This window comes from Mustela lutreola, chromosome 9 (assembly GCF_030435805.1).
Source record: "Mustela lutreola isolate mMusLut2 chromosome 9, mMusLut2.pri, whole genome shotgun sequence".
Classification (NCBI taxonomy): Eukaryota; Metazoa; Chordata; class Mammalia; order Carnivora; family Mustelidae; genus Mustela; species Mustela lutreola.
The window spans coordinates 67,795,779-67,823,727 of NC_081298.1; positions in this window are offsets into that span (position 1 = coordinate 67,795,779).

Below are 27,949 nucleotides of genomic sequence, written 5' to 3' on the forward strand. Positions count from 1 at the left end.
CTGGCAGACTCCGAGCCCTCCTCCTCCCCCAAATCCTGACAGCCCGTCCTCCTGTACAGCAGAGGGTGGCGAGGTGTCTTAGACGAACAGAGGCAGAGGTAGTGATATTAGTGGAAGGGTGAGGCCGAAAGCTGCTGGTCGGCTGCGAAACAGGGGGAAAACATAAATGCAAGGAGAGGTATGACGAAATGCAAACACAGAATTTGGAAGTTGGTGAGCACAGGTAGGGGTGTGAACGGCCTCACACCCCAGTTTGTCCCAGCTTGTTCTAGCCTTCTCAGATTTCTCTACCCTCTTCTCCAAGTTTGGTTTCGGTGTTACCTGGGTTTACATATCAGCTCTAATACCACTTGTGGGTCCTCGCGTTATTTATCCTCAGAATCTTAGTTTCCTTGCCTATAAGTTAGATGGAATGGCACCGTAGCCTCCCTCAGGCGTGTTGTACAGATAAAATGAGGTGATATGTAAAGCACCTAGTAAGGGTATAGTAGATGCTCAATAAATGATATCCATCCTAGTACTGATATTTTGGGGGAAGATTTTACTTATTTACTTGAGAGAGAGACAGAGAGACAGCGCAAGAGAGAGGGAGCATGGAGTGGGGCAGAGAGGGGCGAGGGAGAAGGAGAAGCAGGCTTCTCGGTGAGCAGGAGCCTGCTCGATCCCAGGACCCTGGGATCATGATCTGAAACAAAGGCAGAAACTTAACTGACTGAGCCACCCAGCCGCCCCTCCCCCTCAGTGCAATATTTTTCAAAGTTATTTTTAACAGGGTGCCTGGGTGGCTTAGTCAGTTGAGCATCTAATTCTTGGTTTCAGCTCAGATCAGGAAAAAAGGTTGTTTAACCTCTCTGTGCCTCAGTTTCCTCATCTGCGAAATGGGGATACAATGCCCTTTCGCTCAGGTCTTGTGTGAGGAGGAAATGAGTCCGTGCCTGCAAAGTGGCTCTGATGGTCTCTGGTACCTGGTTAACATTCAGGACAGTTAGCTGCCAGCCCGGTGTTGGGAATAGACACCTTTCCCGAGGTACTATACCCAACTCAGCTTGACCGACTGCAGTTTTTCTCTGGGAACTGGTGGCTGAAGGCGGAGAGTGCAAAATGGAACTGTGCTAGAAGTGGAAGAGACATTGGAGGTTCCCTCCTCCGACTTCCTCCTTTGAGCACTGGGGAAGCCCTGAGACCCCAGAAAAGATGGCGTATGGTCAGAGTCACAGAGATAGAGCTGGAGCCAGGGGCCCTCTCCCCATGTCTAGAGCTTGGCCATGGCTCCAATTCTGATCACACCAGCTCCCCTCCCCCAGTCAGGGCCCATCTCCAGGGGTCACACCAAATGGGGGGGCTGCTTCACCCAGCAGGATTCCACTCCAATTTAGGGGGCCTAGGGACCTACCTTCCCTTTGAGCTCAGGTCAGACCCAAGGCCAGCTGCTTGCTGCACTGTGAACACCTGCCTTTTCTCATACCCACTGCTGCCTGGCTGGTAGGGAGTGGTGAGCGGGGTGGGCAGAAAGCTTTACCTGAGAGGGTCTTTTCTGGCAGGTGCAGGAAGTAGGCAGGGAGGAACCGAGATCTGGCCAGCCCAGGGGTGGCAGGACTTTGGTTGTTTTAGGATTAAGTACCCGCACTGGGCAAGAATTATCTGTTGTTCAGCCGTTTGTGTTCTCTTGTTCACTTTGTTGATTTTCTGTGAAGCTATTTTTAGAGAATTCCAGCCCGTCTGAGCTCTGCAAAAGGGGGGCCGACAGGGGTGCAGCCCACACCTGGGCAGGAGAGCCAGGCAGCCAAGGTGACATGGTGGCAATGAGGATAAACACGTTGGGGGAGAGAAAGGGACCGGCTGCTGAAGTGTCCCACCCCCCTGGAGGGACTTCTTCTGGTGCTTTCTGATGAAAGAATGTTTTGTTTGTTTGTGTATTCAAAGGTGAGGTCCCATCCCTCACGCTGTCTTCAGGAATTCGTACCACATAAGGTTGCTGCACTGACCTGAGTATGGCGGGGGTCCATTTGGGAAGGCATGATCAGGAGGGAAGGACCCACCAGAGGTATTGCCATAGGGCAGCTCTGGGGGACAGTGAAGGGTACGGTGGGGGAGTGGGGGGGCACTATGTGAAAAAAGGGCAGGGGGGCGGTGTGCAAATGTTGTAAATCCTGTACCTTTGATTCTGGTGTAAACCCTGGCTTTCTCCTTCTCTATATTTTTCTCCTCTTTTATCCTCCCCAGGGTGCTGGTCATCGCCCCAGGCAAGATGCTTTCTTCAGTGACCTGGAAGCGACCTGGACTGGACCGTTGGGACCGAGCCCCTTCCTCACCTGTCAAGCCTCACTCCAGACAGATCCTGGGAGGCAGATGTGGGCCTCCAGTGGAGGGGAGGTAGGACAGCATCCGGGTGGGTCTGCGCGGACACGCCTGGAGAAGCCTGGGTTAGGAACGGACGTGGCTGCCCTGTGCAGACCAGGCTGCCGTGAAAACAAACCCCCAGTGATGGGGCACAGGGAGGAAGGGAGGGATCCTGCCCCTGATCCAGCGGCTGAAAGTGAGAAGCTGATAATAGCAAGGAGGCCTGAAATGCACCCACGGTAATCAAGCCATCTGGCATGCGCCGGCTGGGAAAGGAGGCCACATCCGGCCTGCCAGGCCCCACAGGGCAGAGGTGGGGTGCGGCCGGTCAGTGTGGGCATCACGTTGCCAACCACGCTCTGGAGCTGGAGGCTGGGAAGGGCTCTCATCTCCAGGCCCTGGGGCTGACCGATTCTCACCTGCCAGAGGGTGGGAGGGAGGGAGCCAGCGGCCAAGGCCATCCCTTCCTGGCCCCAGGTCTGCACCAGGCTCAACTTTCAGTGGGACGAGGCTTTTGGAAGCAACACCCTGGACCTTTTATTAGCTCAGATGGCGATTTTTCAAGCTTTGTGGGCTCCTGAGCACTCAGGGCACCAAGAGCCAGCCCTCACCCTGTCCTGACCCAGTGCCAGGCACCGTGCCGAGACCTTCTGCCTACATCACCTCATCGAGTCCTCGTAAGAATTCTGCAGGAGAGGAGTTCTCTCCATTTTACAGAAGGGAGGTCTGTTGTGTCGAGCTAGGACCTGACACACCAGTGTGGCTCCTGAGCCCTGCCCTTCACTGCTGGGCAGCACTGCCCGACTGCTCCATAGCACAAGCTGGAGGGCAGATATGGCCTTGACTGGCCACTGGGAAACCAGACATCCTCTGGATGTGGCCTGTGGGTGAGGAGAGGAGGCAGGTGATAGCATAGCATCAGAATTGACTGTCCCCTGACTTACAGCAGGCAGGGGGCTTGTCTAACCTCACCCCTTCTAAGATGAGTGCAGTCAGATCTGGAGAGGTTGCTTGGGGTCACCAAGCTAGAAAATAATGAAACAGGGATCGGATCTGAAGTCTTCTCGAAGTCCTAGCAATCGCTCAAGGAGAATAAGACCGTGTCCCTGCCCCTGGCACCCCTGCTCCATCTGCCTAAGCCCCCATGGCAGGGGTGTTGGCTAGCAGGTGGCAGTTAACTGCTGGAGCTCTCCTGAGGGGCAGGGGCCGTGTTGACCTGGTCACTAGTTCCTGCCCACCTGGCAGGGGCCCCCTCCCTCTGGTAAAGAGAATTGAGGAGAACCGGAAACACTTCAGCCTCCTGCCTTTCTGGCTCTCCTCTCCCTTGGCTGAGGGCTGATCAGTGTCCCTGGAGACTCTCTCTCCTTCTGGCCTTGCCCAGAGCTCAGCTTGGGTTGCACTGGAGTCAAGCCCCAGCTGGGTCCTGGAGAGGAGTCTCGAGCCTAGGACTGAGCTATCTCCGGATGTCCAGGAGCTTTGCCAGGTAATCATTGCAGGTAATGGCAAAGGCTTAGAACAAAGTGTCCAAACTGGTTCAGCACCCTTCAGGTATTTCTCTTATTTTGTGGATTTGTTTCATCCACCTGCTAAAGACCTGCCCTGCCTTAATCTCTATTCATGGAGGGATGAAAGATGAGATACAGCTTTTTGTTTGTTTTTTAAGCGCTCTACTGTCCCTTGGGTTGGGCTTTGCTGGTCTTTCTACAGGACCTCCTGCCTCCAGCCCCAGACAGGGGTGGGGGGCAGGCTGGGGCTCTAGGGACGCTCAGATCAAAGTCCAAAGTACATTCGGTGTTCGTTCTAAATCTAGGTATCCAGCAATATTGTTTAGCATCTACTGGCATTCAACCCATAGAAGACATAAGAGAAGAATTGCCCTTCAGTTCTTAAACAACATTGATCAAGCAATTACTGTACAGAAGGCGCCAGACAAGAACATTCTTGCTTCCTATCCTGAAGGACAGGTAAGACATACACATACAACACGAAGTTCAGGATCAGTAAGAGAGACATAGCAATGCAGAACAAGGATACAGCACCAGATTCATTGCCAAATGAAGGACAGGAACAGTTTTCATACAGAAGTGTTGCACAGAATAGCTAATGTTGCAAGACTTACTCCTGACCAAAGATGCCAGCAAAAGACATTGCCAGCATCAGAGGCACTCTGAAGAACCGGGTCAGGAGTTCAGAGGAGAGATTTTGCTAGAATTGTTGGAGATGGCTTTTGGAAGATGTGTGTGTGTGTGATGGGCCTTCGCTGGGCTTGGAGTTCCTTCCTTATTTTGGAGATCACCCTGATCTCTTTCGGGGAAGAACCCCTCTCCCCTTCATCAAGCCAGGAACTGTCCATTGAGTTACAAGTGGGAGAGCCACACTTCTTCCTCTGTCACCCAACCACAACATTGGTCCAGGGATGGACCCGCGACCCAAAGACAGCCAAGGAACACACATAAGATCTGCTAGAGCTGTTAGGAGAGAGGAATGTTTTCTTTCTCACTGGGCTTAAACCTGGAGTTCACTTGGCAATGCAAACCTCTTGCCACTGGAAGTGCCAAATCTGCCTGAGAATGGCACCAGCATAGAGGACACAAGACCGAGAGATGACATCAAGTGCTAGCGGCTTCTTGCAAGACCCTGAATCAAGACATGCTTGAAGATAGACCTCCTCCTCGACTTTTTAGCTGTGTGGTCAGTATATCTCCCATCTTCTTATATGCACTTGGGTTGACTTTTTTTTTTTTTTTAAACAGAAAGCATTTTTTTTACAGTGTGGGCCTCGATCTGGGGTTGGAGCTGAAGAGGGTGATCCACTACGGTGTGTGGATGAGGTTAAGGGCACACTGTCCATGGGACTGTGTAGAAACCGACTGAGAGAGAGGGTCTTGGTATACCGTGTACAAAATACCTTGGAAGAGAACCTGTGTTTTCACTCTTCTGGCTGCATTTCTCTATTTAGACAAATCCAGTGGGACTGCTGGGAAGTGGCATGTAACAGAAGGACAAAGGTAGAGAGAGAAGGAGCTCTAAAAATAGTAAAGTAACAACAAACTTTTACTGAACACTTACTTCGTGCAAGGCACTGTGCTGAGTCATTTTCTCACTTAATCCTTTCACCAGCCACGAGGTATTATTATTTCCCCATTTTACAGATGAGGAAATTGAGGCACAAAGAATTTGCAAAGTGACCCAGTTAATAAGGCTCAGAGCTGGGATTTTAACCTGAAAGTTCAAGGAGACTAGATCCTACATTCTCAACTTGCCCTCTTCTCCCTGTGGCCTCTTCTGTTTGATGTGGCCTCCACCTTGGGGAAGGAAAGGAAGCAGCTGTTGCTAAAAAGGGCCACAGGAGAACACAGGATTCAAGTGGCTTTTCCCAGTGCTGGCCCCGATTTGACTATTTGTTCCTTATTGCTCTGTTTTTTGTTTTGTTTTGTTTTGTTTAAAAGTTTGCTGTTGGACAAAAGCTGACACTTTGGCTCCCCGCTCTCAATTAGCAGCTGTCCTCCGGGCCAGCAGACGTCTCCGGGACACTCCTGGTCGGGGCTAACACCCTCCTGGGCTGGCTGACGACACTCAGCGGGGAGCGAGGCCCTCTGGACAAGGCCTCACCTGGCCCCAGCTGGCTACCCCCTCCTCCGTCTCTTTCCGGCTCTGTATCTCCTTCCCTTGGATTGCCTCAGGAGAAGGAAAGAAGAAATGTTTTTTAAAAAGAAGTTTAATGAAACCAAACACTTGTATTTCCAACTATTGACATTGGATTTGTGCTTCTCCAGCCCGGCCATTTGGGACAAGTCTTTAACCGCCTCTCTTCGCCCGACGGTCTAATGCAAACAGACCATAAAAAAATAAACTTTCCCCCCCAAATATTATCTTAGGCCTCATTTTATCATGCTTCCTTGAGCTGTCTCTGTAAAAGGGAAGAAAAAAGAATGTGGGTTTTAGTTTGTGCTGGTTAGGGAGGGCCCCGTCGCCGGCTCTCCCAATGCTGTCTGTCTGCTTTCCAGAGAGCATGCTGTCCGTCTGTCTCCAGGCAGGCCTCGCTCCAGCTCTTCTCATTACTTAGCTGGGCTTCATTCATTCACCTGTAAAATGGGCTACTAACACCTGTCTTCAAGGTTTCAATAAGACAGAAGTGGCAACACAAGTATCTTTGAGAGGTTTTTTGTTTTATTCTTAAGATTTTATTTATTTGACAGACAGAGACCACAAGCAGGCAGAGAGGCAGGCAGAGAGGACGGGGGAAGCAGGCTCCCCACCGAGCAGAGAGCCCGATGTGGGGCTCAATCCCAGGACTCTGGAATCATGACCTGAGCTGAAGGCAGAGACTTTAACCCACTGAGCCACCCAGGACCCCCGAGAGTTGGTTTTTTTTTTTTTAAGATTTTATTTACTTATTTGACAGAGAGAGACAGTGAGAGAGGGAATGTAAGCAGGGGGAGTGGGAGAGGGAGAAACAGGCTTCCTGTTGAGCCGGGACCCCAATGTGGGGCTTGATCCCCAGACCCTGGGATCATAACCTGAGCCAAAGGCAGACGTTTAATAACTGAGCAGGTGCCCCTATTATCTTTGAGACTTAGAAACCAGAGCAGGGGCGCCTGGATGGCTCAGTCGATTAAGCAGCTGCCTTCGGCTCAGGTCATGATCCCAGGGTCCTGGGATCAAGACCCTGTTGGGCTCCCAGCTCAACTGAGAGCCTGCTTCTCCCTCTCCCTCTGCCTGCTGCTCTGTCTACTTGTGCTCTCTCTGTATCGCTCTGTCAAATTGTCAAATAAATAAATAAAAATCTTTAAAAAACGAAACCAGAGCAGGTGTTCTGTAGGAGGGGGTGCCATCCTCTGAGCTAACCAGAGAGAAAATGCCCCCCTACCCAAATGTAGTCTCATTCAGCTTCAGACAAACAAACAAACAAACAATGCAAGAAGCAAAAACACTGTTGCTGGCCCAAACAAACATAATCACAAACTGGGTTTGAGCTCGGGGCTCTCTGTTTTCAGTCCCACTAGGATGGTGACCACATATTGGAGACGGATGGCTGAAAATCCAGACGCCTGTACGATGAGTGATGTCCACAGTTTATCTTCTAAAGGGGGAGAAAACCTCCTTGAAGGTGGGCTTCAAGGAGGTGGGGAGCAGGGGGGAAAATCAGAGGGATCACAGAGCCTGGGGTGAACTCTTAGTGACTGAAGGCATAGTGAGAGAAGGCTGGACTGATGGAGGCCATCTTTATGACTGTTTTGCCAAATTCAAACCTTAGCAAATTACCTGGATATGCTAGAGCTTTGAGCCCTGGGGGAAAATAAGGGACATACCCAGACTTTCCTGTGTGAACTGCCCCACAGGTAACCAGATCGTAGAAGGAGGGAAGTTCTGAATTGGAATTTTGCCAATTCTGAACGCCCAGATAGACATGGAATTGAACAAAAATGATTGTTGACAACATAAAAAAATCACGTTGTAGATGATTATGTACCTTTTGGTGAACAAACACACCACTGCCCATGTAGTTGTCTTACAAAAATTAATCAAAGCCACCCAATTTTGATCAACCTATATATCCAACCAGAGATTTAGAGGAACCACGGGGTCAGGGGAATAAGGGGATATGAGCTGCAAAACCCACACTGTTGGAAACTCGACAGATAACTCCCCTTTTTTTGTACCTTCAAATTTTACTTTATTTGGAAATTCTACACGTTATTTTCATACTTATTTCATACTTCTTTTCATACTGAAGAGGAGACACGGAGATATTATGATATGCATTAAGAAATTAAATATAACAATATCAACACCGTGTAAAACCTTATGCTTCAGATAAGTCCAAGGCCTGGCATTCATGGCCATCCGATTTTCCCCTGGAAGCTGGTGAACCTTGCTGGGAGATCGTCCACAGGTACAGAATGGGATTCGTTTTCCTTACAGGAGATCCATTTAAAAGCTGCCAGTCACAAGGTCTCACCAGCTCTCCTGTAAATATCTCAAGAAGAATTTTTGCCAGTTTTTTTTCCCTACACAGCTCCTAAGGCCTCCTCCAGATGGCACAAAGCTAAACCTGGAGGCATCCGTTAAGTGAGGCAGCATACATCAGGCAGGATGAAACCCCTCCATGTGGGTGAAGACACCTGCCACATCGTGAGCATCACAGAGACTGCAGACAACAAATAAATTCTACAGCAAATAAATCCCTGAGTGGAAAGGGGTAGGCGGGGAATCTGTATATTCAGAGACTTTAAAATATTTCAAAAATGAAACTAAGCCTCAATGTTGAAGAATGAGTGAGTGGGTGATGAGGCCATAGGAGAGGAAGGAGGTCATCATAGAACAGGGCGGGACGGTAAGCTGACGGGGGGCAGGGTTAGGTCTGGTGGGATGGAGCACAGGCAGGAGCATCTGACCTGCTCTTGCCTCTTAATTTGGGTAGAGGTTATAAGTATGTTCGCCTTTTAGTTCTTTATTGAACTATACACCTATTTTTTGTATTTGTGCTGTTTATTTTTAGCCGTATAAAGGTAGTATGTTTGTTTTAACTACGTACCCCTGATTCTTTCTGTACCCCTCACGAATTTGGAGCCCTTTTGACAATTAGCTGCCAATTTCTGGGCTCTGACTTCTGCCCAGTTTCCCATCCTCCTTTTTCCAGACCCTCTCATAATTATATTTCTGTCAATCAGAACAGGCTGTTATGTTGCAGAAACAAACAACCTGAGATCTCCATAGCTTAAAACAAAGGTTTGCTTATTGCTTATGCTACGTATCTATGACATCTTAGCAGAGGCCCTTGCTCAGCTTAGTTGCTCAGGGACTCTGGCTAACAGAGTAGCTACTTTCTCAGATATTCCCAGGGGCTGTGCCAATACCGACCGGCAAGCAAATGCTTTGGCACGGGAGTGACCCATGTAACTTCCGCTCTCAATTCATTGGCCAGAAGTAATCACATGCCCCTATCCAACCACAAGGTGGTTGAAGGGCAGTACCATAAATGTGCTCAGAAATATTTGGTATACAACATTCATAAAACAGCCTTTGCATTGCGTGGTTCAAATATGGGCAAGTTTCAAAGAATAAATGAAACAAGATGGGATCGGAAGGGAGATAAACCATAAGAGACCCTTAATCTCACAAAACAAACTGAGGGTTGCCGGGGGGAGGAGGGTAGGGAGAGGGTGGTTGGGTTATGGCCATTGGGGAGGATATGTGCTATGGTGAGTGCTGTGAAGTGTGTAAACCTGGTGATTCACAGACCTGTACCCCTGGAGCTAATAATACTTTATATGTTAATAAATAAAATAAAATATGGGCAAGTTTCAATTAATGTGACTTCATTATATAATACCAATCCCCAACAAACCGGTGCCCATTTCTGTCCCCGTGGTTTATGACTGTCGTTGCGTAAAGCACTAATTTCACTGCCCGCTTAATCTCCCACTGCCTGCTTCAGACCACAGATCACAAATGGTGAAGAGACCTATCCTATCACTCCTTTCGATGTCTGTCCGTGACCGATCACCATGCTTCTGGTACTCAGCTCACACACAGGCAGCAAAGTGTGTGGCTGTGTTGCCTCCTTGCCTCCTGGTGATAAACCCACACGACATTTTACAAAAATGGAGACTCTATAGAGGATTAACTGACAAGTGCGGAAGTACAGCAAAGAAACAAAAAGTGACAACACCGACAGTGCAATTGGGTGTGGATAGACTTGCAAATGGCAACAGCAGCGGAAGATCAGAGGAGACCTAGAGCTGTGAGAAGCTATGGAGCTAACCTCCCTGGAAAAGTCCAATGAGAAATACAAACCATTATCTTTCCATTTTAGTTGCAGTAGAAACCTAAAGCCACTCAAGGTTGAACTTGAATATTTTCTTCTACTTTCAGTCGAAGACCATAACATTTCAAAATCCTAATTCATCTGGCTAACAGTCGAAGACCATAACATTTCAAAATCCTAATTCATCTGGCTAACATTCAGACCAGAGGATTGAAGTCAGTTGCCACAACAACAAGAAAGTCAATCATGAGTTGACTGAAGAAGAACAATTTACTGCCAATAAAGGCTGGCACACAAAGGCATGGAAGAGGTTCTGGCTGCACAGGTTATGTTATGAGGGGAAGAAGGTGAGTACTATTCAAACTACTTTTGGTATTTTTTTTAGAAAGAAAGAAAGCACTTTAATCCTCAGTGTTTCTAATGTTTTGAGTCACAGTGTAACAGGTAAACATTAATTTTGCTAATTTTTCATTTCCCATGTATTTGTAACCAACAGTAAGAGAGCTTTTCATTTTGACAAAAAATATTTAAAGGTCACCAAACAATTGTTCTCCCATTGATTATCAAGATGGCTTTGTAGGGTTGCAGTGTACACAGTCGTTTTTATGATCTTGTGCTACTGTGCAGAGCAGACAAACCTGGTTCATGCAGAGTTAGGTTACAATTCCTCTGCATCTGCTGGTGTCACCTCAGTTGCATGGAGTGTGAGGAAACTTCTGGAAGAGAACTTGAACATTAGGATTAGCTAAGTCGAGGGTTTCCTGTTGCATTTTGGAGGCTGTTCTCCAACTCCAACCTGATCCAGCCACCGTGAGGGCCTGTGGGTGATCCTGAGGGAGGAAGAGTTTGTGGACAATAGGAGACGAACCACACCCATCTAACACCTATGCCATTCTGCTCTGGGGTTCAGCTAAAAAAAAAAAAAAAAAGTATACCAGACACAGGGAATGTGTTTCTTCACTCACTTCATGGGAGGGCAGATGCATCAAGCTACAGTCAAAGGAGAGACTCAAACCCCTGTCAGAGGTGAGCCTCCTTGGGTCATCTGGGCTTTGTGACAATGATGGACCACTCAGAAGCTGTCTTGGGGCGCCTGGGTGGCTCAGTGGGTTAAGCCGCTGCCTTCGGCTCAGGTCGTGATCTCAGGGTCCTGGGATCGAGTCCCGCATCGGGCTCTCTGCTCAGCAGGGAGCCTGCTTCCTCCTCTCTCTCTGCCTCTCTCTCTGCCTGCCTCTCTGACTACTTGTGATCTCTCTCTGTCAAATAAATAAATAAAATCTTAAAAAAAAAAAAAAAAAAAAAAAAGAAGCTGTCTTATGCCCCAAAGCAGCAGTTCCAAGGGGAGCCACTGCTCCTAGGTGGAGGGGAGGGGCTGTCAGCCCTGGGGTGTGACCAGCAGCCTCAGAAGAGGGTTGAGAGCAGTGGCTGAGCAGTAGCTTGCGGTGCTGAGACTGTGTGGGCTCCAGAGTCCCTCAGATGTTCTGAGGAGGAAGCAGGGAAGGATGGGGGAGGGGCTGAGCTTCCAGAGTTACACTTGAGAGGCTCTCCAAGCTAGGGGAATCCAGGCTATGCTAACATGACCTCATTTTTCCTCACTGGCAGTGGGGCCTGGGGACCTGAGAGTTGTTTACAGATGAGGTGACTGTATAATTTATTGTTCCACTGGAAATATTTTTAAGGTCAAAGAGATTGCTATTAATAATTAAACCTTTGGGATGCTTGGGTGGCTCAGATGGTTAAGCGCCTACCTTCAGCTCAGGGCATGATTTCCAGGTCCTGGGATCGAGCCCCACATGGTGCTCCTGGCTCAGCGGGGAGTCTGCTTCTCCCTTTCTCTCTGCCTCTCTCCCTGTTCATGCTGGAGCATGCTCTCTCTCTCTCTCTCTCTCTCTCTCTCTCTCTGTGTGTGTGTCTCTGTCTCAAATGAATAAATTTTTTTAAAAGTATAAAAAGTTTTTAAAATACTTAGACCTTTTACTAATGAAAGACACAAATACACTCATATTTCAGTTACAGGTGGAATCCAGGTAATCGTAAGTCAGGGGTCCTATCAAAAGTCACAAGAAGGAACGAATGTGCCCTCACAAGTGTTGCAGGCCAGGCTCCCCAGAAACGAACTCAGAGGTATAGATTAGCATACAGGATGTTTATCAGGAAGTGCTCTCAGGATCCACACCTGTGGAAGTGGAAGGGAAGGTAGAAAAGCAGGCTCAGGCAGAGAGAAAACGTGGACTGCAGAACGGTCTCATCTAAGACCTTAGCAGTCCCAGGGGGAGCTCCAGGGATGACCTTCAAAGACATTAGAACTTGGGACAAGGAGTGTGGGCCTCTCTTCTGCACAGTGATGGGTCATTGCACAAGGCTGTCCTTGAGGCCCTTCTTCAGCTGAGGGCCAATTTCTGGGCAGGGCCTCTGGCTGGCAGCACTCCAAGCGGTCTTGAAGAGGGGTCCAGGTAGTACATCACAGCATCGGCTACCCTAGGGGAGAGCATGCTTTGAATAAGCTATTATAAAGATATAAATTTAGGTTCAACCACTAGGCAAGTTCTGCCAAGGAAAGACTGTGTTGCACCCGCTCTGAAGGAGTTGAGGTTCAATGTAATTCCCATGCCAATTGCTCATCTGCAAACCGTATTCCTGAAGAGGGGAACTCCCTCTCTCAAATTAATAAAATAGCACCAATCTTCTTGGTACTGCTTAGAAAACATTTTTTTCCAAAGGTAAATTTCTACCCATGTGGTAATATTAATATGTGAGATCCTTACAACGGGCTTACTAGAGTCCAGACACAGTGTATATGGCACTGTTGCAATATTAACCCATTAATTCTCCTAACAAACCTGCCAAGTGGGCACTCTAGACAAGGAAACAGAGACCCCAAGGTTCGGTGATCAGACTCAAGTAGAAGTGCCAGGATCTGGACTCACACGTCTCCACAGGCCAGGCTCCCAACCACTGTGCTCTGCTGGTTCTTGAAAACACTGTTTAAATTAGTAGGTACTAGATCACTGCAAAGAAGTTTAACAAGTATGTGTTGAGCTTCTATTAGTTGGCAATGTCTAATCTTTGCAGGAGAAAAAAATCTCTAATCTATGGTGATGCAAAAAGTTAAGTAATAATAATCACATTAGGATTAATATCTACCACGTGCCAGGAGCTGCACTAACAGCTTTCCGTGCACCCACCCCCTGTACCATGTGGGGTCCTTGGTGTCCACCCACAAGGAGTTTCTGATGAACGGGGAAGTAGGATGGGAGATAGCTACAAAACCATACAGAAGGGATGCCTGGGTGGCTCAGTTGGTTGAGCAGCTGCCTTCGGCTCAGGTCATGATCCCAGCATCCTGGGATCGAGTCCCACATCGGGCTCCTTGCTCGTCAGGGAGCCTGCTTCTCCCTCTGCCTCTGCCTGCCATTCTGTCTGCCTGTGCTCGCTCTCTCTCTCTCTCTGATAAATGAATAAAATCTTAAAAAAAAAAAAAACATACAGAAGACAAAGACTGGGTGCCCTGGTGTACAGGACAGACTATGGGTGGGTACGGTGATCAGAGAGGAGCAGGCTGGGTACAGATCTAGGGACTTAAACCCTGGAGAGTTGACAGGGTGCCCCCTCCAGGTAATTTTTAAAAATACAACAAAATCATAGTAGAGAAAGTCCCTATTTTTCCCATTGTGATGATTTGGGTACTTTTTTTTTTTTTTAAGATTTTATTTATTCGTTTGACAGAGAGAGAGAGATCACAAGTAGGCAGAGAGGCAGGCAGAGAGAAAGGGGGAAGCAGGCTCCCCGCCGAGCAGAGAGCCCGATGTGGGGCTCAATCCCAGGACCCTGAGATCATGACCTGAGCTAAAGGCAGAGGCTTAACCCACTGAGCCCCTTAGGAACCCCTGATTTGGGTGCTTTTAAAAGAAAGTCTCTGGTCATGACTTCTTCCCAAATGATGCTTTCAGTTGCCCAGTGCTTTGCTGCTACTCGGTTTCCTGTGGTCTACTGTTGGCATAATCCAGTTCTAGAGAAAGAAGAGCTTTGGGCGGCCTGTCGAGCCAGCAAGCTGCATGGCTCTTGAAGAATGGGTGGGAGTAGGAAAGGGACAGGAAGGGGAAGGATGGGCTTCAATGGAGGGGGTGTGAAGGACTCGAGCACTGGCCTCCCTGGGGCTCATGGTGGGTGCAGGGGAGTGGCTTGGTGGAGTAGATAGGTTGTAGCCCTGTTCAACCTTGAACATCTAGTCAAGGCTTTGCAACATAGCCCATAAGCAACGGGACTCATGGGAGGTTGATGCAGTCAAGATCTTGTCATCATCTTTCCTCCTCTAAATCTGAATGCCTGGATAGCCAAGTATTCAAAGCCCTCTTTTTTTTTTTTTCTTTTGTGTTTTTTGAGTCTGATAACGATAAGCCTGGTAATTTATTCTTTTTTTTTTTTTTTTTTTTTTTTGTAATTTTATTTCAAAGCTCTCTTCAACGGAAGCCCCAAGTGGCGAGTGGCCTGGATCTCTGATCACCCTGAGGGCAAGCTTGTCTAAGCTGTGCCCTGCCCCTTTGCAGTCTCTGTGAACCCCCAGGACCTTCCTTATTGCGCAGCCACCCTTGCAAAGCGATCTTACTGGCTCAGGATCTGGGTAGATGCCTGGAGTGGGGGCCTACAGTAAGGGACCCTCGCCTCCCTCTGCCCCACTATCCCATAGTTCTCCACTCCTGCGTAAAGCAACTCACCGGGTATACATGCTCTAGCCCTCTTGGTGTCGTCTTTCCCTCCTTCTGCCAAACTTAAAATACTTGATTCTACAAACACATCACCAACAAATCCAGTCTTGCCAATGCTCTGACCTGAAGCCTGCCTAAAGGCAGAAGAATGGCAAGAGCGCACTAGAATCGGTGTTACTGTGCTGTGTTGGAGGAAGAGGCCCAGGGCTGGGCTATAGCATCAGATCTCGGAGGTAGACCCGGGTTTTTAAAGACCCAAGACAGCCAAGCCGCATCACGGGCTCTGCTTGTCCCAGTAAGAGTGGGATCCGAATCGCGGTGTGAAAAATGGTCCCTCACACTTCTCTAGTCCACGGACTTGTTTCGGCTGCTGTCCTCAATGGCTGCCTGATGAAAAATTTCCAGATTATCCCTACACGCTTCCTTTCTCTGAATTACAATTCAAACATTGTTTTTCCACCTTCATGGCATGCATTCCAAGGTGCTGTTTCATCCCTGTAGCCGAACACAATATCCAACCTGGTTGACTTCAGGATGGAAATGTTTGCAGAACTTCTGGTTGGGCACTGGTAGGAGGAGCATGAGGCCAGGGAGGCTTGGAACCCCCAGAGACTCTGGGTGCTGACCACCTGCAGGCATGGTCACGCGGGCCTCTATCCCGACTACAAGCTTTCCTCCCTGGCCTTGGCTTCTGCTCCCTGGATTCACGTTCTGTTCCTGTCCCTCTAGACCACCCCAGCCCTTTCTGTGCAGCCAAGCTCTGCCAGGGCCACCGTGACTGGTCCCTCCCCGCCCCACAGACAAATCAGGTACCCCATGACCCAGAATTGAGCTGCCACCTGCACTTAGAACTTAGCTGGGAGCCTTCTTTCTTTAGGAGGACGGAAAGCCTACTGAAGGCAGAGACTGTGCTCTCTCAGCACTGGGTTGAGTATAAAGTACAGGTATAATGAAATTTGGCGCACCCATTAGTAAATGGATCGGCTGGCTCCTTCCCTGAGGATGTCTGTTTATTATAAACAAAAAGGTGGAAAACTTCTATTAATTGGATTCTCAGAGGGAGAGAGAGAGAGAGTAAAGGGCGACTGTGCATACTTTGATCTGTCTCATGGGAAGAAGGAAAGTGGGCTTAGTGACACTCAGGGGCACTCAACATAGAATTACTACTTTTTTTCTAAGGGGTTTGCCAGTTTGAACCAGAGCTAAACTCATCAGGAGGACAGAGCACGACTGGGCTGCTTTTCCCCCTTCACCGGGCAAAGCTGACGTGAGCTTTCAGTACCTGTGCCCAAATGTGTTTGAAGGGCACTGTGCTGTGAGCCTGCCCTGGCTGTCCCTCTGGCCGGCTAGCTATACTACAAGGACAGTATATTCTCAGTCCATCTTTTTTCCAAATAAATGCAAACAGAAAGAGACTTGAAATAAGTGAGTCAAGATTTTCTTCCCAGGGAGAAAATGATCTTAAAGCATTGTTCATGTTGAACCCTCCTGGTTGAAAGGGAAGAAAGAAACTCCAGAGAGTTCACGTTCTCTGGCCTTGCTAGGGGGTCTGTGGACAGCATCAGTATCATTTGCAAGTTTATTAGAAATGCAGAATCTTGGGACGCCTGAGTGGCTTAGGTGGTTAAGCATCTGCCTTTGGCTCAGGTCATGATCCCAATGTCCTGGGATTGAGCCCTGACTTGGGTTCCTTGTTCAGCAAGGAGTCTGCTTCTCTTTCTCCTCTGCCTCTGCCCCCACCACCCCTTCCCCCGCTACCACCCTGCTCAGGCCCACTCTCTCTCATAAATAAATAAAATTTTAAAAAAGCAAAGAAAAGAAATGCAGAATCTTGGCCCCCACCCCAGATCTACTGAATTCAAGTCTGAATTATAAAGAGATTTGTATGTACTGTTCTACAGAACACAGAGAAAATCATTCACTGGTCTAAGTCTGAACTTTAGAACTAGAAATAAATCTCTAATGTGGAAATGGCATCTACAAACCTTCTCTCAAGCAATGAGCATTTGTTGAAATCTGCTGTGTGCCTAGTCCTGAGTTAGGCCCTGCGGGAAAGAAAGAGCGGAGTTGGGGGTGGGGGTTCCTGTGAGCAAGGGGTCACACTGTGTGATTTCAACCCCAAAACCTGCCCACCCCTCCCTGTACAAGCCTCCGAGAGGTGGACTCATACCTCAAGGAATTCTCTACAGCACAGCTCCTGGGGTGAGACCAGTCACGTGCATGGCCTTTATTTTCAGCAATAACAAGTCATTAAGATGGAACTAGCACGTCTTCAGGGAAGACAGCCCGGTTCTAACCTCCGTCATAACATTTTTCTTTTGCGATGAAGCATTGCCGGGTTTGTTGAAAGCTCATTCAGCGTTGCCGAGGCTCAAGCACTCAGGCTTCCCCAAGGTCCAGGGTGGGGGCCTGGAAGGTTGTGGGGTGCTGTCCTGGCCTGGTAGCCCAGAGGCACAGCTGTACTGTTGAAGTCTGTGCTCCCCGCTCGTGTCTCGGGAAGGGAGTTGTTTTAGAATCCTGTGTGCAAAAATGTAGATTCTGGAGTCAGATTGCCGTGAGTTCACTTCCAGGTTCTCCCATTTGCTAGCGGTGTGACCTGGTGCAAGCCTCAATTTTCTAGCCATTAATAAAGTGAGACTTTATTTCCTGCTTAATTTGGATGAAATCCAATTTATCTTTTTTTTTTCTTTTTTCTTTTAGGGACTGTGTTTTTGATGTTACATCTAAGAAATCTTTGCCAAGGGCATAAAAATGTTCTCCTGTGTTTCCTTCTAGCAGTTGTATAATCTAGGGTTCTAAGGTTTTATATTTAGGTCTAGGATCCACTTTTAGTTTTGAATATGCTGCAAAGTACAGAGTAAAGAGAAGTTCATTCTTTTTTCTATTTTCCTTTACTGGCTTTGTCTTCCTTTCTCCTTTTCTTTTCTTTATATTTTCTTTTCCTTTTCTTTTTGACATATGGATATGTAATTGTTCCAGTGCCATTTATTGAAAAGGCCACCCTTTCTCCCTCAAATTACTCTTGCACTTTTATAAGAAATCACCAACAACTTATCTGTGGGTCTGTTGTGTTGTATTGATTGATATGTCTGTCCTTTGACCAATACTACACTACTGATTTCAGTAGGTTTATGGCAAGCCTCGAAACCAGACAGTAAAACCACCAACATTGTTCTTCTTAAACAGATTCTTGGCAATCTGGTCAGTTCTATTTCCATATAAATTTTATAATCGATTCATTAATTGCTACCCCCAAAAAAGCCTGCTAGAATTTTTTAAAAGATTTTGTTTATTTATTTTTTTATTTGTCAAAGAGAGAGAAAGATCACAAGCAGGGGGAACAACAGGCCCAGGGAGAAGCAGGCTCCCCACTGAGCAGGGAGCCCAGTGTGGGACTTGATCCAGACCCTGGGAGCATGACCTGAGCCGAAAGCTGATGCTTAACTGAGCTACCCAGGAGTCCCAAGCCTGCTGGAATTTTGCATAAAGTCTAAAATTTGAAGAAAACAACATAGATTCTTCTAATCCATGAACACAGTATATTTTTCCATAGATTTATGTCTTTCATTTCTCTCTGCAAGATTGTATAGTTTCAAGTGTATAGGTCTTACACATTTTAAGTTAAATTTATTCTTAAGTATGTTTTGTCACTCTTATAAATGAACTTTTTAAAATTTCCTTTTCTAATTGTTTGCTTAAAGTCTATAAAATAAAATTAATTTTTATATATTAACTTTGTAACAAATGACTTTGCTAAACTCACTTATTAGGTCCAATAATGGTTTTGTAGATTCTTAAAGAAATTTCTACATAAGAAATCATATCATCTGCAAATAGAGGCAGTTTTAATTCTGTTGTCTGAACTTTAAAATCTTTATTTCTTTTCCCTGCCTTACTGCAGTAGCTAGGACTGGACATCATTGCCCTGTTCCCAAACTTACTGGGAAAGTGTTCAATATTTCATTATTAAGAATACCTTTTTGAGATACCTTTGTGGCTCAATGGGTTAAGCCTCTGACTCTTGATTTCAGCTCAGATCATGATCTCAGGGTCGGGGGATTGAACCCCACACTGGGCTCTGTACCCCATGCAGAGTCTGCTTGTCCCTCTCCATCTTCTCTGGCTCTCTTAAGATCTTAAGGAAAAAAATACTTTTTTTTTTTTTTTATCAGATTAAGGAAGTTCCTTTCTATTCCTAGATGCTGAGAGTTTTCATCATAAATGTTAAATTTTGTCAGCTGCTTTCTCTGCATCTATCAAATGATTGTATGGTTTTTCTCCTCAATTCTTTTATTTCTTTAAAAAACTGTATTTATTTATTTGACAGAGAGAGAGCACAAGCAGGCAGAGTAGCAGGGAGAGGGAGGAGGAGAAGCAGGCTCCCCGCTGAGCAAAGAGCCCAATGTGGGGCTCGATCCCAGGACTCTGGGACCACAACCCTAGCCAAAAGCAGTTGCCCAACCAACTGAGCCTCCCAGGCACCCCTCTCCTCAATTCTTTTAATTTGATGCATTACATGATTGATTTTTTTTTTTTTTTTTTTTTTTTTTTTTACTCTCAAATCAACCTTGCATTCCTAGATAAATCCTTGTTGGTCATGAGGTATTATTCTTTTTTATATATTATTAGGTTTAATCTGCTAATAGTTCTTTAAGAATTTCTACATCTGTGTTCATGAGGGATGCTGGCCTCTTTTTCATATGTGTTTGTCAGGTTTTGATGTTAGCATTTACTGATACCATAAAGCAAGTTGGGAAGTATACCCTATCTTCCTCTCTTTTTCAAAAGAGTTTTGCAAGTGTGATGTTATTTCTTCCTTGAATGGTTGATGGAATTTACCAGTGTAACCACCTGTGCCTAAAATTCCGGTTTTCTGTCTCTACTCTTGTAAATATTAGTGATTAAATTTTTAAAGAATTTTTTTCATTTCATCTATTGGTAGAAATTCTTGGTATAAAGTTCTTCACAACATCCTCATATCTCTTTTTGTAATTTTTAATGACTGTGAGATCTGTGGTGATAATCTGTTTTTCATTCCTGATAATGGTAATTTGTGTTTTCTGTTTTTTCTTCATCAGTCTAACAATGTTTATCATATTTTTTTCTTCTTTACAAAGAAACAACTTTGGGGTTTGTTAATTTTCTTTACTGCTTGCCTGTTTCTTATTACATTCATTTCTACTCTTATATTTATTATATTCCTTGTTGTACTTTGGTTTACTTTGGGTTTGAGGCAGAATCTTAAGTCACTGATTTTAGACCTTTCTTCTTTTCTGATATAAGCATTTAAAGCCATAAAATTCCCTCTAAGCCCTACTTTAGCCACAACCCACCAATTTTATTGTATTTTCATGATCATTAAGTTTTACACTTTTCTAGTTTCTCTGTGATTTTTCTTTCACTCATGAGTTGTTTAGAAGTATGGTTTAATTTAATATTGGGGTTTTCCTAGCCATCTTATTTTTATTGATTTATAATTTAATGTAATTACACTGTGATTCAAAGACACATACTACTATAATTTTGATCCTTTTTATTTTATTAGGACTTGTTTTATAGCCCAGCTATGGTCTCTTTGGTAGACGTGTAAAGCTGAAAAGTTGTTGGTATGTGATCTATAAATAGGCAACGGGGTTGATAAAGTTATTTAGAGCCTCTGTAACTTTACTGAATTTTTTGTCCAGTGGTTCTCTCAGTTGCAGGGAAGGTGTTAAAATAATACTACTGTGACTGTGAATTTTTCTATTTCTTTTTTTAATCTGTCAGTTTTTGCTTCATGTATCTTAAGGCACTATTCTCAGTCATGTATGCATTAGTGATCATTATGTCTTCTTTATTAATTGATCCATTACATTATACTTAACATTTATCTCTTTTAAAAAATTTATTGACTTTTTAGAGTCCACATACAAGCGATACAATATAGTATTTCTCTTCCTCTGTCTGGCTTATTTCACTTAGCATAATGCCTTCCAGATTCATCCGTGTTGTAACAAATGACAGAACTGCCTTCCTTTTTATGACAGAATAATATCCCATTGTCTGTTCTTGCACATTTTCTTTATTCATTTATCTATTCAAGGACATGTAGGTTGTTCCCATATCTTGGCTATTTTGAATACTGTTGCAACGAACATGGATGTGAAAGTTCATCTCTTCTAGTCAGCATATAGTTGGGTCTTGCTTTTTCAAAAGCTCTATTCTGGTCAACTCTGCCTTTTGATTGGAGTATTTAGTTCATTAACACTTAATGTGATTATTGATATGATTGTATCTAGGTCTACCATTTTATTTCTTTTCTGATGTCCACTCCACTCTTTTCTAAATTCTTCTGTTTCCCTGCCTTCTGTTGGATTGTTTGAATATATTTTCAAATTTTGTTTTAACTTAGCAAATTTTTATCTATATCATTTGGCATTATTTCTTGGATGATTGATCTAGGGATTACAAAAACAAAAAATCCTTAGATTTTTACAGTATACTTAGAATTAAGACTGAATGTCTTTATGTAAAATAGAAAAACCTTGAAATAGCATAAGTCCATTTGCCACTCGAACCACCACTACCAATGTAAGTTCATATCCCTTGTATGTGTGTGTCATTTTTCTTTGCTTGCTTGCAAGATTTCCATTTTATTTTTCATTGGAAGCAATTTAATTATGATTTGTCTAGATATAATTTTATTTACAATTATTCTGTTTGCAATTCCCTATGCTTTAGATCTTTCAACAAATTTGGGGCGGGTTAGCTAGTATTTTCTCAAATATATTTTCTGCCCCATTGTGTCTCCCCTTTCCTTCTGAGACACCCATTAACTTCATACTGAACCTTTAGATATTGTCCTACATGTCCCTAAATTCTACTCAGTTTTTTTTTTTTTTCATTTTTTGTCTTCAGATTGGATAATTTCTCCCAGTGGATCTTCCAGGTCACTCATCTTGTCATTCATGAGGAGAGTGCCTTCCTAACCAGGTCTGCTTACTATTTAAACATTTTACATATTGAGTTTCAAAGTATAACAGAAAGCTCAGGTTTTAAAGTACAACAGAAGTCCCCAATACTAAGATTTATTAATATTAACTATGTAATACCATGATTTCATATACAATGAAGTTCAAAGCCCATCCTCAGTGTTGACAGCTCTCTCTAGAAAAATGGAGATTTTGTGATACATTCATAACTCGAGTGGGGGCTAGGGATCTGGTTAGGAGACAGACACCAAACAGAGAGCTTACAGCACAGTGTTAAGAGGTGCGAAAATCCAGATGTGAACAAAGTGCCATGGGAGCACAGAGGTGCCGATGGCTGCCACAGCCCCAGGGAGACAGGGAAGGGCTTCCGAGGGCGGGCGTTTCAGTAGGCATTTGAATTAGCAGGAACAGTCAGGCTTTGTCAGAACTAGAACATCCTTGGCAGAAGGGTTCTGGGAAAGCGCTGCCACAGTTGGGGAGGAGGGGGAAGGAGGAAACTGAGTGTCGTGTCTCCAAGGAGGGGCAGGGGAGTTGTCTGAGTCAGATCATGTGAAGGTACTGGTAGGAAAGGGTGGCCTCCTTTATCCTAGGAAGAGGAAAGCAAACTCTCTGTCCTCAAGGAACTCTCAGAGTGGTTGAGAAGTGAGTCAATCTCCGTTATGCAAAAGAAGAGGAAGACTCCCCATGGCCATCATTCTGCTCCAGCCTCCATTTTCTCTCACTAGCCTGTGGTGCCCTTCCAATAAATCTCCCCCATTATTCCATTTGCTTGCTTCCTACCCACTTTCCACACCTGGAGCCAATCATCTTTTAAAAATACAAACGATAACAGGTTAATGCATTGCTTAAAGCCACTCACTGGCTTCCACTGCGCTTAAAATGCTGAATCCACACCACTTCCCATGGCCTCATGCCCGGCCTCCCTACCTTCATGTATCACATTCGGTCACAGTGGCCTTCTGGCTGGTCCTACTCAGAGCAAGCTCTTGTGGGCATCAGGACTTTGTGCTGCCTATGTGTGGCCTCAGTCACTATTGTCACTTTCCCCACAGCTCCCCATGTGACTGACTCCTTCTTGGCCATTAGGTTCAGTGTGATTCTCAGCAACGCAGAAAGACCTTCCCTACTTCAAGTGCATCCCCTATTAAAACCTGTCACGAGGCCCAATTTATTTCTTCCAAAGCACAAATAACCACTTGCTGTCTATTAACCTATTTTTTCTCCTATTAATATCTACCTCCCCCACTGGGATACAGACACAACGGCTAGGATCTTGGCTGTCTTGTTGCTCATTAACCCCCCAGCACTTGGTAGAGTGCCCAGCATGTAGTAGATATTCAAAAAATATGTGTGGATAAATAGCCATAACTGAAGGTTAAAGGTCATGTTACCAACTGTGTATCACAGAGGGGGAGATGAGTGGAGGGTGAAGGGTCAGAAGAGGAGAGAGAAAACCCTGCCTAAAGGGGGGCAACTCTGGTTGCCACCAGCCTACTTGAAAGGAGGACCTTTGGTGATCTTGCTGTGGGTTCTGCAGCTCCTTGGGGAGAAGGAGTAGCTTTCCCCTTGAAAATGATGCTTTGGGTAAGGTGTGGAGCTCCCTTGTTCTCTGGGTGCACTCTAGGGGGCACACTTGGGGACTGGGATGTCCATAGTCCACCGAAGGCTACTGCGGAGACAAGCTCATTTCACTTCCCCTACTTAGTGCTTCTAAGCCTCAGGATGATTTTGAGGAGCTTGCTTGTTCCATCTGCTTTTTCAACCAACTCCTTGGAGAGGAAACCTATTTCGTTCCCTAGAGGTTGACGTCTTATCCCGGAAGACAGCAAGAATAAGAGAATTCTTGAATATTCCATTGAGTTGCTTTATTTTAAAAAACCAATGTAGTTTCTAAATCTGGGGTACATTTTTGAAACTCTCCTCCCTGAAACCCAGGCCAAGATGCATCACGTACTTGAAGAAGGCACACCTAAGCTTTGGAAGTCAGTCTCTCCTGGATGGGGAGAGAGACATCGCAGAAGGACATAATGTTGACGTGTGCTTTTATTGAGTGAGAAACAGTGTTTAGAAAGTCTGCAGCACACACCCCAAGTGGAATTTCTTTCAGTAACAGTTCCATTAGCTAGTCTGGAACCCTTCTCCCACCATCCCCCATACCCCCTTGTTCTTTCTTATGCACAGTCATGGAACTAGAGTAGCTTTCCTTGGATGGGTCAGAGTGGAGCGTCATCTTCTTGAGCCCATAAAGAATGTCTGTAGTCTTTTTCTATTTTCTCTGTTGGGTGCACTTGTGGTAACAGGATGGAGGCCCACTCTACTCGGGGGCTTCCTTGGCTTGCAGGGCTCAGTGTAGACACCAGTTCTCTTAATAATAAATTAGGATGCAAACATGAATCCCACCTCCCCTCCCAACCTCCACCATGCTTATCTGTTTCCTTCTGCCCTCCTTCCGCCTCCCCAAACAACTCTGTAGGAAAGGGTTTGCTACCTGCAGTGGTGAGTTTCTCTGTTTCTGAATGTCTTTCCTGCCTCAGGTTCCCTGGGTCTTTGGAGCAGAGGACACGTGTCAAGAACAGAGCTGACCATCTGTGTTAGAGGCTGAAGTGCTCCTCTGGGCCCGGGAACAGGTACAATTTCCAAGCCACCAGGACAATGTGGCTGTTCAGGCTCCCCTCTTGGCAGGTCTCAGAGCAACTGGACAATGAAGTGTGTGCCCCCGTTCCCCCAGAACGTCAGCTGAGGACCCTCCAGAGACAACAGAGGTCTGGAGGCCTTTGTGAAACAGGCCAGGACATCCTCCTTGGGTCTCAGGCAGGCAAACTCATCCCTGTGACAACATCACAAGATGCTGCTACTGTGCATAAGCTTTGTTATAAGAGCTAAAATGGAGTTTTCAGCAGAACAACCCCCCTCCCCGAGTCTATCTGCTTCCTGCTCCCCACTTCCAACCAGACAAATGTGCCTCTCTGAAATCTTAGAGATTCATATTCTCGCTAGGGAAATTTTTTTTTTTTTTTTTTTAAAGGATCTTTCCTTTCCAGATTCCTCCTCTGTGCGGACTCCATAAGGAGATGTCTGTAAGAAATTGTGGGTTGATATCTCAGACAGGGGGAGAAAAAGCACTTTAAATTGACAAATCAGTCCAAACCACTAAGGTTATAACTCTTTCCTTTCCCTCTCCGGCAGAATAGTAAAACAGACGCATTATTGGCAGCTCTTCCGTGCTAAGGAGAAGCCGGCCCCAGCATGACATCAGCCCACCGCCCGACCCAACTCTACTATCTCATCAGAGAGCCTTGTGCTGCCTGCTTTCCAGTGTATGGAAGACGCACACGGGGGATAGGGGGAGAAGGTATAAATAAGACACAGATTGGAGACTTTTTGATGTGTTTAGCACATTTCTGTGACTTCCTTTCGTACAACAGACCTTGGTTCTCCCACCATGAGGCGAACAAAGGACAAGCTTGAGGTGTGGTGGGGGGTGGCGGTGGTGGTGGGGAAGCAGTGTGGGGGGACGCGGGAGACCCATTCAGTAAAAAGCTGGGCTCGCCGACTTAGCATCCTGAATTGAAACTCTGAAAAGGAGAGGCAAAAATGGGAAGAGAAGAATGAACACCCCAGCCGAGTAACTTCAGATATAAAAAGTCCCTTCATTAAACCCGTTGTTTTTTAATTCATAATTGAACTTAAATAAAGAGCAACCTCTGGGCAGCTGTTTCTAATATCGAGTCCCCACCGCACATGAAAGACGCATTTATTCCTGCAGCAGCCTCCCTACCCTTGGGTGTTATCAGCTGAACATGTTTTGAACCTACCTAATGCATTTGAGGTAGCTTGGGTTTATTTTTCTTTCAATAAAATAAATGGTTTTGTAATTAAATTTCTGCACTGCCTGTGCTTAATGGTTACATTGACAAGTGCTAATGTATGGCAAGAGAATGACTTTGAAATGAAACATGCTGTTTTTGAATCTGCAAGCAATTTTGCAGCGAGGCAAATCAGACCCCTCATGCCAGTGAAACATTTTCATTAATCTGCTCACCGCGCCCCTTGCCTACTCGGCCGGCTGAGAGAGGACACTTTTTAGCTCCCTGTTCACCCACCCCCACCTTTGCCTTTTTCTCAAACACACACACACACACACACACACACGCGCGCGCGTACACACACACACACACAAATATCATGAAGTGAGCCGTTGTTTGAAACCATTTTGTGGTCTCTGGCAGGCAAGCTGGTGGAAATTCGCTGACTTTACACCATGAAATGTTGCAGCTGTCCCCTCCAAAGGGACTGGCTGCCTCAACCTTTCAATCCCTGGCAATCACTCAACAGGAAAATCTGTCCCTCTGTTTTCCTATTTTCTTGTTTAACTTTTCCCCCTTTGCTAAATTTATTTGTGAATAAATCTTCTCACAGAGAATAGAGAACGGCTATTCCATATCCGGCCTCAGTCTGAGCAAACGCCTTCCAGCCATGGCAAAGGCGGCGCTTGGAAGAAGGTTCCAGAATGCAAACCTGGATGGTGAGTTGTGGCCTTTGCTGGCTCCACTTCCGCCTGCTGCCAGCTGCCCAGGGAGGAAGCCTGCAGCTCGTGCTCCAGCCCACACAGGTACTGGCAGCGGACATACAACCTTTGGCCCTGTCCTTTCCCTGGAAGGCCATCTGACCACTAGCGGGATGGCTTTCCAAGGTGTGGCTGCTCTGGAGCCCTCTGGGCCCCTTCATCGGAGGCGAAGAAGCGTGGACAGAGCCCACAAGTCATCTGGGTTATGGGGAGATCGAGAGCAATGGGTCTCTGGCTGAGTGGGTCCCTACAAGGTGTGCGACTCAGCATTTTCCCTCCAAGCTGTGGAGAGGAGCCAGTGGCTGCCCACATGAATGCTGACTCACCCATCAGGGCAGGCCAGAATTACAAACTGTCCTTCCCCAGCACGGCCTTCTCTTGCTGTGTGCTCAGACAGGGTTTAAGGGAAGGGCTTCTGTGTGGTCCGGCCTCCCTGAATTTACTGCAGTGGAAGATGGAGGAGGCAGTGCCTGCGGGCTCCCGGGAGCAGGAGGGAAGATCTCAGCTTCTCAGAGCTCTCCCAGCCCTTTCATAGGTCTGATTGCCAGTGATAGGAGAGAGAAATCTTTCATTTCATCAGAGGTTTGACTGCAGGAGTCCTTGGCAAGGAGATTTAGAGACTTAGCTCTCCAACACCATGTGAATGATGGGCAGGGCCAAGCCCCTCCTGCAAGGGGGGGAAAGAAGAAGACTTAGAGTTAACTGGTACCTGGCTGGCAGGAGGGCAACTCTCTGAAGGGGGAGAGAGCAAAGGTGTATGGGACTGTTGTCACATCCAATGACATCTTCACCGCGGCCCTATGACGGGGTAAAAAGTTCTGGTAGACCTATGGAAGAGAAAGAGGCTTAATCTTATCTGGGGTAGAGGAGAGGCCCATGTGCCAGAAAGAAGAAAGGAAGGACAGCAAGTGGAGCTGGAGGGCTGCTCACCGGACCCTCGGCTGAGTCTGAGCTGGGATCCCGACGAAGCTAAGGTATAAATATTATGAGAGCCCTGTCATCTAGCACTCAGCCTACCTCCCGAAGCGCTTACGCGGACTACTCCTGGACGGCAGGGGAACGTGTTCCGTGCTCAATCACGCGCGCCTTCGGCGAGTAAGCAGTCCTCACTGTGTGCGAGTGAGGTCGCTGTGTCTTTCAGGGTGCAGGCACACGGATGCCACAGTCCGCCCTCTCAAGGAGGAAGTCAGGCCTCCGGTGGAGATGCAAAGAAAGCGCTACGTGACTTCAGAGGTGGACGCAGTGAGCTGTGCAAGGAGGAATAAAAGAAACCTTCGTGGAAGAGACAAGTCTTAAAAGATGAGATTTCCAGTGGGGGAGGATAATGTCCCAAGGTAAGGAGCCAGCACAATGTGCAGCTATGAACGCTGTATCTGGAGAATGATGAATGGTCCCAGACGGAACATGGGTACGATAAGGACACGCGTGCGTGCACGCGCATATGTTGGGGGCGGGGCAGGAAGGGTGGTGGGACATAGAACTGAAGGTAAGATGGGCCATCTTGAGAGCCATGATCAAGAGGCTACAGGAGCCATGCAGTATTTTGCAAACTGCAGCCATCCCTTCAAGGAGTTGGAGCCTTGAATGAGGGTAA